Source organism: Schistocerca piceifrons, chromosome 8, assembly GCF_021461385.2.
Source record: "Schistocerca piceifrons isolate TAMUIC-IGC-003096 chromosome 8, iqSchPice1.1, whole genome shotgun sequence".
Classification (NCBI taxonomy): domain Eukaryota; kingdom Metazoa; phylum Arthropoda; class Insecta; order Orthoptera; family Acrididae; genus Schistocerca; species Schistocerca piceifrons.
The window spans coordinates 486,030,515-486,041,298 of record NC_060145.1 but is presented as its reverse complement, the minus strand read 5'-3'; the positions used below and the strand labels follow the sequence as shown (position 1 = coordinate 486,041,298).

General features: G+C 45.0%; 1 non-coding gene across 1 annotated transcript; it reads left to right on the top strand.

Moving 5' to 3' along the window:
* Positions 1 to 3,656: 3,656 nt before the first annotated feature.
* Positions 3,657 to 3,730, top strand: Trnat-ugu. Its single transcript has one exon. It is a non-coding gene; the product is annotated as a tRNA-Thr (tRNA).
* Positions 3,731 to 10,784: the final 7,054 nt, after the last annotated feature.

The window sequence follows — 10,784 nt, the reverse complement described above, 5'->3', positions numbered from 1 at the left end:
GCGTCATATTTTCGTGTCGTATTACCGTATCGAATACGCATTTGAGAACAGAACAACGTTTCAAGTTGCGTTCCTTACGTTGCGTTGTTCACTGAAACAGTGTAACATTTACTATATAAAATAAATATCGCGTGCGCACGACAGGAATAACGAACAAGAAGGAATTGTAAACACTCGTCTGCTAATGTTTTGGGGGATCCAAGATGGCGGCAAGCCCCGACCATTGGCTTCAAAACACCGTACAGCGTAAGTCTGTAGCGCCATCTCCCCTTATTCTACCTCCATGGTTTTCGCTCAGCGATGTCCCCGCTGAGGACGGACGTCCACGGTACTCCTGGTACCAAGTCTCGCAAGCTCTTCTTGTGTTGCATCTCATCACACCACAAATATTATAACGTGATGTTTATTCACTTGTCCCCGTGCTTTTTTCGTGGGTACGATCCGCCCCTAAGCATGGAATCTGCTTTCTCTACTATTTGCTGCACAAGTTATGTTGTCGCTACACTTTAGATCGTTGTGAATGATTACTTCCAGGTATTTTTATTACGATCGTCAGTGACGTAATGTCTGCAATTTGATGGAGAGGGAGGGTGGCTGCATATTCCACTCTAGCTCTTTCTTCAGACAAAGATTGTCTAAAGGAACAACTTATCCAGTTCCGCTGGCAATAATACTGTGAATTATCTCCAAAAAAATGTTCAAATGTGTGTGAAATATTATGGGACTTAACTGCTAAGGTCATCAGTCCCTAAGCTTATACACTACTTAACCTAAATTATCCTAAGGACAAACACACACACCCATACCCAAGGGAGGACTCGAACCTCCACCAGGACCAGCCGCACAGTCCATGACTGCAGCGCCTAAGACCGCTCGGCTAATCCCGCGCGGCAATTATCTGTACTCATCGAGGAACTGAAAATTTACTTCATAGGCATATGCGCAAGATAATAAAATGGTTAGAATCTTTATTTCAAACAAGAAGTAGTACATACGGTGCAGCGATTCGTGTTACGGAGCTCAGCATCACATTTGTCACGCTTTTCACATTCGTTTCAGTGCTACAGAATTTAAAGCCTTGGAAACGACAAATGTCCTTACTTCTGTCTATCGCTTGAGCCTTGTCCCGCAGTTACGCAGGGTCAGCCATCGTTACTCGGATTTGGCGTGTTAATGTTTAAGTGGTGGCCAGATGTCCTTCCTACCGCCAACCCGTACCCCCTCGGGATAGAATCAGAGTATGCCAACTGTCTGCGTCGAGTGTAATCCATGTAGTAGTGCGAACGTTCAAAACGGTTCAAATGGCTCTGAGCACTATGGTACTTAACATCTGAGGTCATCAGTCCACTAGACTTAGAACTACTTAAACCTAACTAACCTAAGGACATCACACACATCCATGCCCGAGGCAGGATTCGAACCTGCGACCGTAGCGGTCACGCGGTTCCAGACTGAAGCGCCTAGAACCGCTCGTCCACACCGGCCGGCAGTGCGAACGTGTCCAGATGTCTCCGAGCCGTGTAACTGAGGCGGAACATGGGGACCAGCCCGGTATTCACCTAGCGAGATGTGGAAAACCGCCTAAAAACCACATCCAGGCTGGCCAGCACACCGGCCCTCGTCCTTAATCCGGCGGGCGGCGCGCCTACCCGAGTCAAGGAAGCAGCGCGTTAGCGGTCTTGGCTACTCTGGCGGGTGACAAATGTCCTCACTTCACACTGTTTACTTTCAGATGAAATTTTCTCTATGCACATACCTCTCCCCTTCTCACGTAACTTTCGTTTGTCGTCTAACAGCTACGGAAGAATAGTTACAAATTAAACATTAACAGTGTGACCTCACGCAATTTTCTGTCAGTTGGGGCACAAAAAACGCTAACCCTCGGTGCTGACAAGTAATCGCCTTCAAGACGAGAACACACGGCTTCTGCTGCACTGGCACAGTTCACGTGGCCAGACATACCACTTAGCCAGTACCTGTCAACTGTTACTTGTGACCAAACACAGCATAACAGCTGAGGCGATAAAAAACAGAACGAACATTTTAACTTTTGTTGTGGTGCGAAGGAATACAGCTCGTGTATTCGTAAAACTGGATTTGAAACTGCGACAAATCACAACTAAAATTACCACTTACCGCAAAGTAGTGAGCACTGAAATCATTGTTAAGGTTCCTACACGCGTTCGATATTTATTGACAATAAATATATTGAAGCCAACCTCACAGATCGATAATATTGTCTATATAGTCAGTGGCAAAGCTATTTTACAAGGTTGACATTCCGAACACCCAGAACAAAGCGTGTGCCGCGATTATTTTACCTTCACCTCGCAGACAACAGAACGTAACGAAAAGGAGGAAATGTGTCCGACAATGACTTGAAAAGAGAAGCGACTCGTCGCCTGTTAATTTTCTGACTAAAATAATGACCACGGAACGGAAAGATTTCACGTAAAGAGTCCCGTATCTCTCGACAAATTAGTAATGTCGATACGACATACAATAGAGGAGCAAAATACGTTCATGGAAAAGGCAGTCAGCCGGCCGGTGTGCCCAAGCGGTTCTAGGCGCTTCAGTCTGGAACCGCGCAACCGCTACAGTCACAGGTTCGAATCCTGCCTCGGGCATGGATGTGTGTGATGTCCGTAGGTTAGTTAGGTTTAAGTAGTTCTAAGGGGACTACTTAGTTCTAGGTTCTAGGGGACTGATGACCTCAGATGTTGAGTCCCATAGTGCAGAGCCATTTTTTTATTTTATTAATTTTTTTTTGTTTTTTGGTCAGGCAGTCGCAGTTGACAGGACATTAAGTGAAACTTCGACATTTCCGGCAGCAGGTAGGTCACTCAAAAGCTTGAAGTTCAATGCTGTAATTGTTAGCAAAACACTAGCAAAACTCTCATTGACGCCTGTGGAGTAATTACATCCGTCCTGCAATGACACATTCGGTTATTAACGTAAAATATTTGTTTACGTTTTCTGGTAATGTGGTGACGCCGACATGTACCTCGGAGCCGTTGCAGATTTCTGGTTCAAATGGCTGAAATGGCTCTGAGCACTATGGGACTTAACTTCTGAGGTCATCAGTCTCCCAGAACTTAGAACTAATTAAACCTAACAAACCTAAGGACATCACACACATCCATGCCCGACACAGGATTCGAACCTGCGACCGTAGCGGTCGCGTGATTCCAGACTGATGCGCCTAGAACCGCTCGGTCACACCGGCCGGCAGATTTCTGGTGATGCCATCTATGTTTCCGTATTAATGAAGAAAGCTGTACCCCGGCGATCAAGCTACACAAGCTCCTTAGGTATTGACGATACGGAAAATATTTTGGGATTACAGGGAAATGAACACCCTTAGCTGCTTACAGGCGTTGACATACGTCAACGGGGACAGATGAAAATGTGTGCCCCCGCCCATTACACTCATTACTCGCGGCGCGTTGCCGATTCCCGTAAGAGTTCGGGCACTGTTTGTGCATTCGCACAGTAGAAGAAGATGGTCGAGTGGCCGGTGAGCCTTAACTATATATTTACTAAGATGGTATCTGTTCTTTCGGACTACGAATGTAGTGCGGGAAAATACGTTGAGAATGTGGGTTTCACGGGAGGCGTGCCAGAGATAAATCCCTGCAGTAGCGCTATCCTCTGTGTCCTCGGTGGCTCAGATGGATAGAGCGTCTGCCATGTAAGCAGGTGATCCCGGGTTCGAGTCCCGGTCGGGGCACACATGTCCGAAAGAACAGATACCGTCTTAGTGAAAAATATTTTGGGAGTTCATCGGTACTGGTCGTCAGTGTTGTTGGTACCGACAATAGGTCAGTATGCGCCCTCAGGTCAGCGCAGGGACGGTGGTAGCGATCGCGTGAGTTCCCCTCCGCCGGAGAGTCGCAGCTGGGACTGACAGACAGGCAGACACAGACCGCCGCTTCCTGTTTACGACAGCTGGCGGCGGGGCGGCCCGCGCTTCCGGCCGCGGCCCAGCTGCTGCCCGCCCCCGCCCCGCCCCGCTGCAGTGCTCCGTCCGCCCCCACTCGGCCCCGGCCAGCCACGCCAGCAGTCGGCTTCGACGCGGAAGTGTAGTCCAGCCGCCGAGCACGCGGCTTGCGAAACGCCCGCTGGACCGACGCTTCAGCAGTGGCCGCCCGTCCGGCGCCCTTGCAGCCTCTCAGTGATGCAGATACTCGGCAGAAGAGGCATGTGGCACGGATCCTACACCCAACTCCGAGCCCCTTCCTTCGGCTGGATAGCTGAGATCGCCTAGGTTGATGCGAGTCGCCGAAGAGACGTCCAATTGAAAGAGTTGTACCGTGCCACTGAGCCACGTGAGATTATTATACAGTATGAAACGTCCCATTAGAAAAATTTATGAATGATTGTGCTGGTAAACCCCTTACGTTATTTGATTTTCAAACAGCTGAGCAAAACTGAAGGTACTCAGACATTTCTCTCTTTACTTATTCTGATCAACACTAAACTGACACACAATATTTTTAGCGCAACGCAATCTCACTTTCAATAATCCCTAGAAAAGAATGGCCCTGACTAACAATAACCTATACCTTTCATGAATCACTTACCTCACAAAAATCTTCGTTACTCGAACTACAGCGATACAGCGAGATCCAATACTGTCAGCTAAATAAAAGATTCTAACTACTGAAGGCACTAACTACTGAGAGGCATACTTAGCAAACGAAAGATTTTGATAGAGAACAAACAATGTATTTACCTTAATAGTGTTCAAAAGTCATTATATATCAGTTCGTGACATCCAGTCTTACAAATTTACTGTCCCTGATGGATACACGTCCAGATCATCCGCTCTCAAAACCCCGCCACCTCTCTCGCCACATCCACCACTGCTGGCGGCTCACCTCCAACTGCGCAACGCTACGCGCTATTAACAGCCAACTGCCCAACACTACAATAGCAAATTCCAACAATGCAAATCAGCCACAGACTGCACACAGCACAGTGAGTGATTTTCATACAGAGCGCTACATGGTGTTGCCAACATAATAACCTAAACAGCCTACTTACAACAGGTACATCCACATCTACATGGATACTCTGCAAATCACACAGAAGTGCCTGGCAGACGGGCCATAGAACCACATTCGCAATAATTATCTATTATTCCACAGTGGAAGAGCGGCGCGGTAAAAACCAACACCTACATCTTTCCGTGCGAGCTCTGATTTCCCTTATTTTCTTATAATGGTCGTTTCTCCCTATGTAGGTCGGCGTCAACGAACTATTTTCGTATACAGAGGAGAAAGTTAGTGATTGAAATTTCGCGAGAACTTGCCGTACCAACGAACAACGTCTTTGTTTTAATGGCGTCCACCCCAAATCCTGTATCATGTGCGTGACATCCTCTCCCCTATTTCTCGATAACACAAAATGTGCTGCTCTTCTTTTCACTTTCTCGACGTACTCCGTTGATCCTATCTGTAAGGACCCCAGACCGCACAGCAGTACTCCAAAATAGGACAGACAAGCGTAGAGTAGGCAGTCTTTTTAGAAGCTCTGTTGCATCTTCTAAGTGTTCTGCCAATAAATCGTAGTCTTTGCCGCCTTCCCTACAACATTTTCTGTATGTTATTTCTAAATTATGCTGACCGTAATTGTTAACTCATAAGTATTAATTTGAAAAAAAAATCGGAAATTTATAGTAAGTTCCTATGGGACCAAACTGCTCAGCTCATCGGTCCCTAGGCTTACACGCTACCTAATCCAACTTCAACTTACGCTAAGTACAATACGCACCCCCATGCCCGAGGGACGACTCGAACCTCCGACGGGGACAGCCGCGCGAACCATGACGATGCGCCCCAGACCGTGTGTCTACCCTGCGCACCGTTTATTTGAGTTTACGGCCTTTAGATTTAATTGATTGATCGTGTAACCGAAGTTTAACGGATTCCTTTTTAGAACTCATGTGGATGACCTCACACTTTTAGGGTCAGCTGCCAGTTTTCACACCATACAGATATCTTTTCGAAATCGTTTTGCAATTTGTTTTTATCTTCTGATGACTTTACTAGACGAAAAAACGACAGCATCATCTGCAAACCACCTGAGACGGCTGCTCAGATTCCCTCCCGAATAGTTTATATAGATAAGGAATAGCGGACGGCCTATAACATTACCTTGAGGGATGCCAGAAATCACTTCTTTCACTCGGTGATTTTCCGTCAGTTACTACGAACCGTGACCTCTCTGACTGCAAATCACGAATCTAGTCGCACGACTGAGACGATATTCCATAAGTACACAGTTTAATTACAACCCGTGAGGTACAGTGTCAAAAGCCTCCTGGAAATCTAGAAACACTGATTCAATTTGAAATTCCTTGTCAAAGGCACTTAACTCGTCGTGTGAGTAAAAAGCTAGTTGTGTTTCACAAGAACGATGTATTCTAGATCCGTGTTGACTGTGTGTCAATCGATGTTGACTGTGTGTCAATCGACCGTTCTCTTCGAGGTAATCCATAATGTTCCAACACAATATACTGGGTGATCAAAAAGTCAGTATAAATTTAAAAACTGAATAAATCACGGAATAATGTAGATAGAGAGGTACAAATTGACACCCATGCTTGGAATGACATGGGGTTTAACTAGAACCAAAAAACTATAAACGTTCAAAAAATGTCCGACAGATAGCGCTTCATCTGATCAGAATAGCAATAATTACCATAACAAAGGAAGACAAAGCAAAGATGATGTTCTTTACAGGAAATGCTCAATATGTCCACCATCATTCCTCAACAATAGCTGTTGTCGAGGAATAAAAATGTGAACAGCACTGTAAAGCATATCCGGAGTTATGGTGAGGCACTGGCGTCGGATGTTGTCTTTCAGCATCCCTAGAGATGTCGGTCGATCACGATACACCTGCGACTTCAGGTATCCCCAAAGCCAACAATCGTACGGACTGGCGTCTGGGGACCTGGGAGGCCAAGCATGACGAAAAGTGGCGGCTGAGCACACGATCATCACAAAACGACGCGCGCAAGAGATCTTTCACGCGTCTAGCAATACTTTTTTTTTTTTTGTTCTAATAAAACCCCATGTCATTCCTAGTATGTGTGTCAAATTTTACCTCTCTATCTACTACATTATCCTACCCCCATGAACCACGGACCTTGCCGTTGGTGGGTAGGCTTTGCGTGCCTCAGCGATACAGATGGCCATACCGTAGGTGCAACCACAACGGAGGGGTATCTGTTGAGAGGCCAGACAAACGTGTGGTTCCTGAAGAGGGGCAGCAGCCTTTTCAGTAGTTGCAGGGTCCACAGTCTGGATGATTGACTGATCTGACCTTGCAACACTAACCAAAACGGCCTTGCTGTGCTGGTACTGCGAACGGCTGAAAACAAGGGGAAACTACAGCCGTAATTTTTCCCGAGGGCATGCAGCTTTACTGTATGGTTAAATGGCTCTGAGCACTATGGGACTCAACTGCTGAGGTCATTAGTCCCCTAGAACTTAGAACTAGTTAAACCTAACTAACCTAAGGACATCACAAACATCCATGCCCGAGGCAGGATTCCAACCTGCGACCGTAGCGGTCTTGCGGTTCCAGACTGCAGCGCCTTTAACCGCACGGCCACTACGACCGGCGGTTAAATGATCATGGCGTCCTCTTGGGTAAAATATTCCGGAGGTAAAATAGTCCCCCATTCGGATCTCCGGGCGGGGACTACTCAGGAAGACGTCGTTATCAGGAGAAAGAAAACTGGCGTTCTACGGATCGGAGCATGGAATGTCAGATCCCTTAATCGGGCAGGTAGGCTAGAAAATTTAAAAAGGGAAATGGATAGGTTGAATTTAGATATAGTGGGAATTAGTGAAGTTCGGTGGCAGGAGGAACGAGACTTTTGATCAGGTGACTACAGGGTTATAAACACAAAATCAAATAGGGGTAAGGCAGGAGTAGGTTTAATAATGAATCGGAAAATAGGAATGCGGGAAAGCTACTACAAACAGCATAGTGAACGCATTATTGTGGCCAAGATAGACACGAAGCCCATGCCTACTACAGTAGTACAAGTTTATATGCCAACTAGCTCTGCAGATGATGAAGAAATTGATGAAATGTATGATGAGATAAAAGAAATTATTCAGGTAGTCAAGGGAGACGAAAATTTAATAGTCATGGGTGACTGGAATTCGAGAGTAGGAAAAGGGAGAGAAGGAAACAGTCGGTGAATATGGATTGGGGGAGAGAAATGAAAGAGGAAGCCGTCTGGTAGAATTTTGCACAGAGCATAACTTAATTATAGCTAACATTCGGTTCAAGAATCATAAAAGAAGGTTGTATACGTGGAAGAATCCTGGAGATACTAGAAGGTATCAGATAGATTATATAATGGTAAGACAGAGATTTAGGAACCAGGTTTTAAATTGTAAGACATTTCCAGGGGCAGATGTGGACTCTGACCACAATCTATTGGTTATGAACTGTACATTAAAACTGAAGAAACTGCAAAAAGGCGGGAATTTAAGGAAATGGGACCTGGATAAACTGACTAAACCAGAGGTTGTACAGAGTTTCAGGGAGAGCATAAGGGAACAATTGACAGGAATGGGGGAAAGAAATACAGTAGAAGAAGAATGGGTAGCTTTGAGGGATGAAGTAGTGCAGGCAGCAGAGGATCAAGTAGGTAAAAAGACAAGGGCTAGTAGAAATCCTTGGGTAACAGACGAAATATTGAATTTAATTGATGAAAGGAGAAAATATAAAAACGCATTAAATGAAGCAGGCAAAAGGGAATACAAACGTCTCAAAAATGAGATCGACAGGAAGTGCAAAATGGCTAAGCAGGGATGGCTAGAGGACAAATGTAAGGATATAGAGGCTTATCTCACTAGGGGTAAGATAGATATTGCCTACAGGAAAATTAAAGAGACCTTTGGAGAAAAGAGAGCCACTTGTATGAATATCAAGAGCTCAGATAGAAACCCAGTTCTAAGCAAAGAAGGGAAAGCAGAAAGATGGAAGGAGTATAAAGAGGGTCTATACAAGGGCGATGTACTTGAGGGCAATATTATGGAAATGGAAGAGGATGTAGAAGAAGATGAAATGGGAGATACGATACTGCGTGAAGAGTTTGACAGAGCACTAAAAGACCTGAGTCGAAACAAGGCCCTGGGAGTAGACAACATGCCATTGGAACTACTGACGGCCTTGGGAGAGCCAGTCCTGACAAAACTCTACCATGTGGTGAGCAAGATGTATGAGACAGGCGAAATACCCTCAGACTTCAAGAAGAATATAATAATTCCAATCCCAAAGAAAGCAGGTGTTGACAGATGTGAAAATTACCGATCTATCAGTTTAATAAGTCACAGCTGCAAAATACTAACGCGTATTCTTTACAGACGAATGGAAAAACTGGTAGAAGCCGACCTCGGCGAAGATCAGTTTGGATTCCGCAGAAATGTTGGAACACGTGAGGCAATACTGACCCTACGACTTATCTTAGAAAATAGATTAAGGAAAGGCAAACCTACATTTCTAGCATTTGTAGACTTAGAGAAAGCTTTTGACAGTGTTGACTGGAATACTCTCTTTCAAATTCTGAAGGTGGCAGGGGTAAAATACAGGGAGCGAAAGGCTATTTACAATTTGTACAGAAACCAGATGGCAGTTATAAGAGTCGAGGGGCATTAAAAGGGAAGCAGCGGTTGGGAAGGGAGTGAGACAGGGTTGTAGCCTGTCCCCGATGTTATTCAATCTGTATATTGAGCAAGCAGTAAAGGAAACAAAAGAAAAATTCGGAGTGGGTATTAAAGTCCAGGGAGTAGAAATAAAATCTTTGAGGTTCGCCGATGACATTGTAATTCTGTCAGAGACAGCAATGGACTTGGAAGAGCAGTTGAACGGAATGGACAGTGTCTTGAAAGGAGGATATAAGATGAACATCAACAAAAGCAAAACGAGGATAATGGAATGTAGTCGAATTAAGTCGGGTGATGCTGAGGGAATTAGATTAGGAAATGCGACGCTTAAAGTAGTAAAGGAGTTTTGCTATTTGGGAAGCAAAATAACTGATGATGGTCGAAGTAGGGAGGATATAAAATGTAGACTGGCAATGGCAAGGAAAGCGTTTCTGAAGAAGAGAAATTTGTTAACATCGAGTATAGATTTAAGTGTCAGAAAGTCGTTTCTGAAAGTATTTGTATGGAGTGTAGCCATGTATGGAAGTGAAACATGGACGATAAATAGTTTGGACAAGAAGAGAATAGAAGCTTTTGAAATGTGGTGCTACAGAAGAATGCTGAAGATTAGATGGGTAGATCACATAACTAAAGAGGAGGTATTGAATAGAATTGGGGAGGAGTTTGTGGCACAACTTGACAAGTAGAAGGGACCGGTTGGTAGGACATGTTCTGAGGCATCAAGGGATCACAAATTTAGCATTGGAGGGCAGCGTGGAGGGTAAAAATCGTAGAGGGAGACCAAGAGATGAATGCACTAAGCAGATTCAGAAGGCTGTAGGTCGCAGTAAGTACTGGGAGATGAAGAATCTTGCGCAGGATAGAGTAGAATGGAGAGCTGCATCAAACCAGTCTCAGGACTGAAGACAACAACAACAACATCTACATTATTCCATGGTTTATTAAGTTTTCAAATTTATACTGACATTTTGATCACCCGGTATGTTACAAAATTCCGCGCCTGTAATTTAGTGGACTACTCCTACTACCTTTCTTGAATTTGGTGTGACCTGTCCAACTCTTCAGCGTCTGGCCACGGATTTTTGGTCG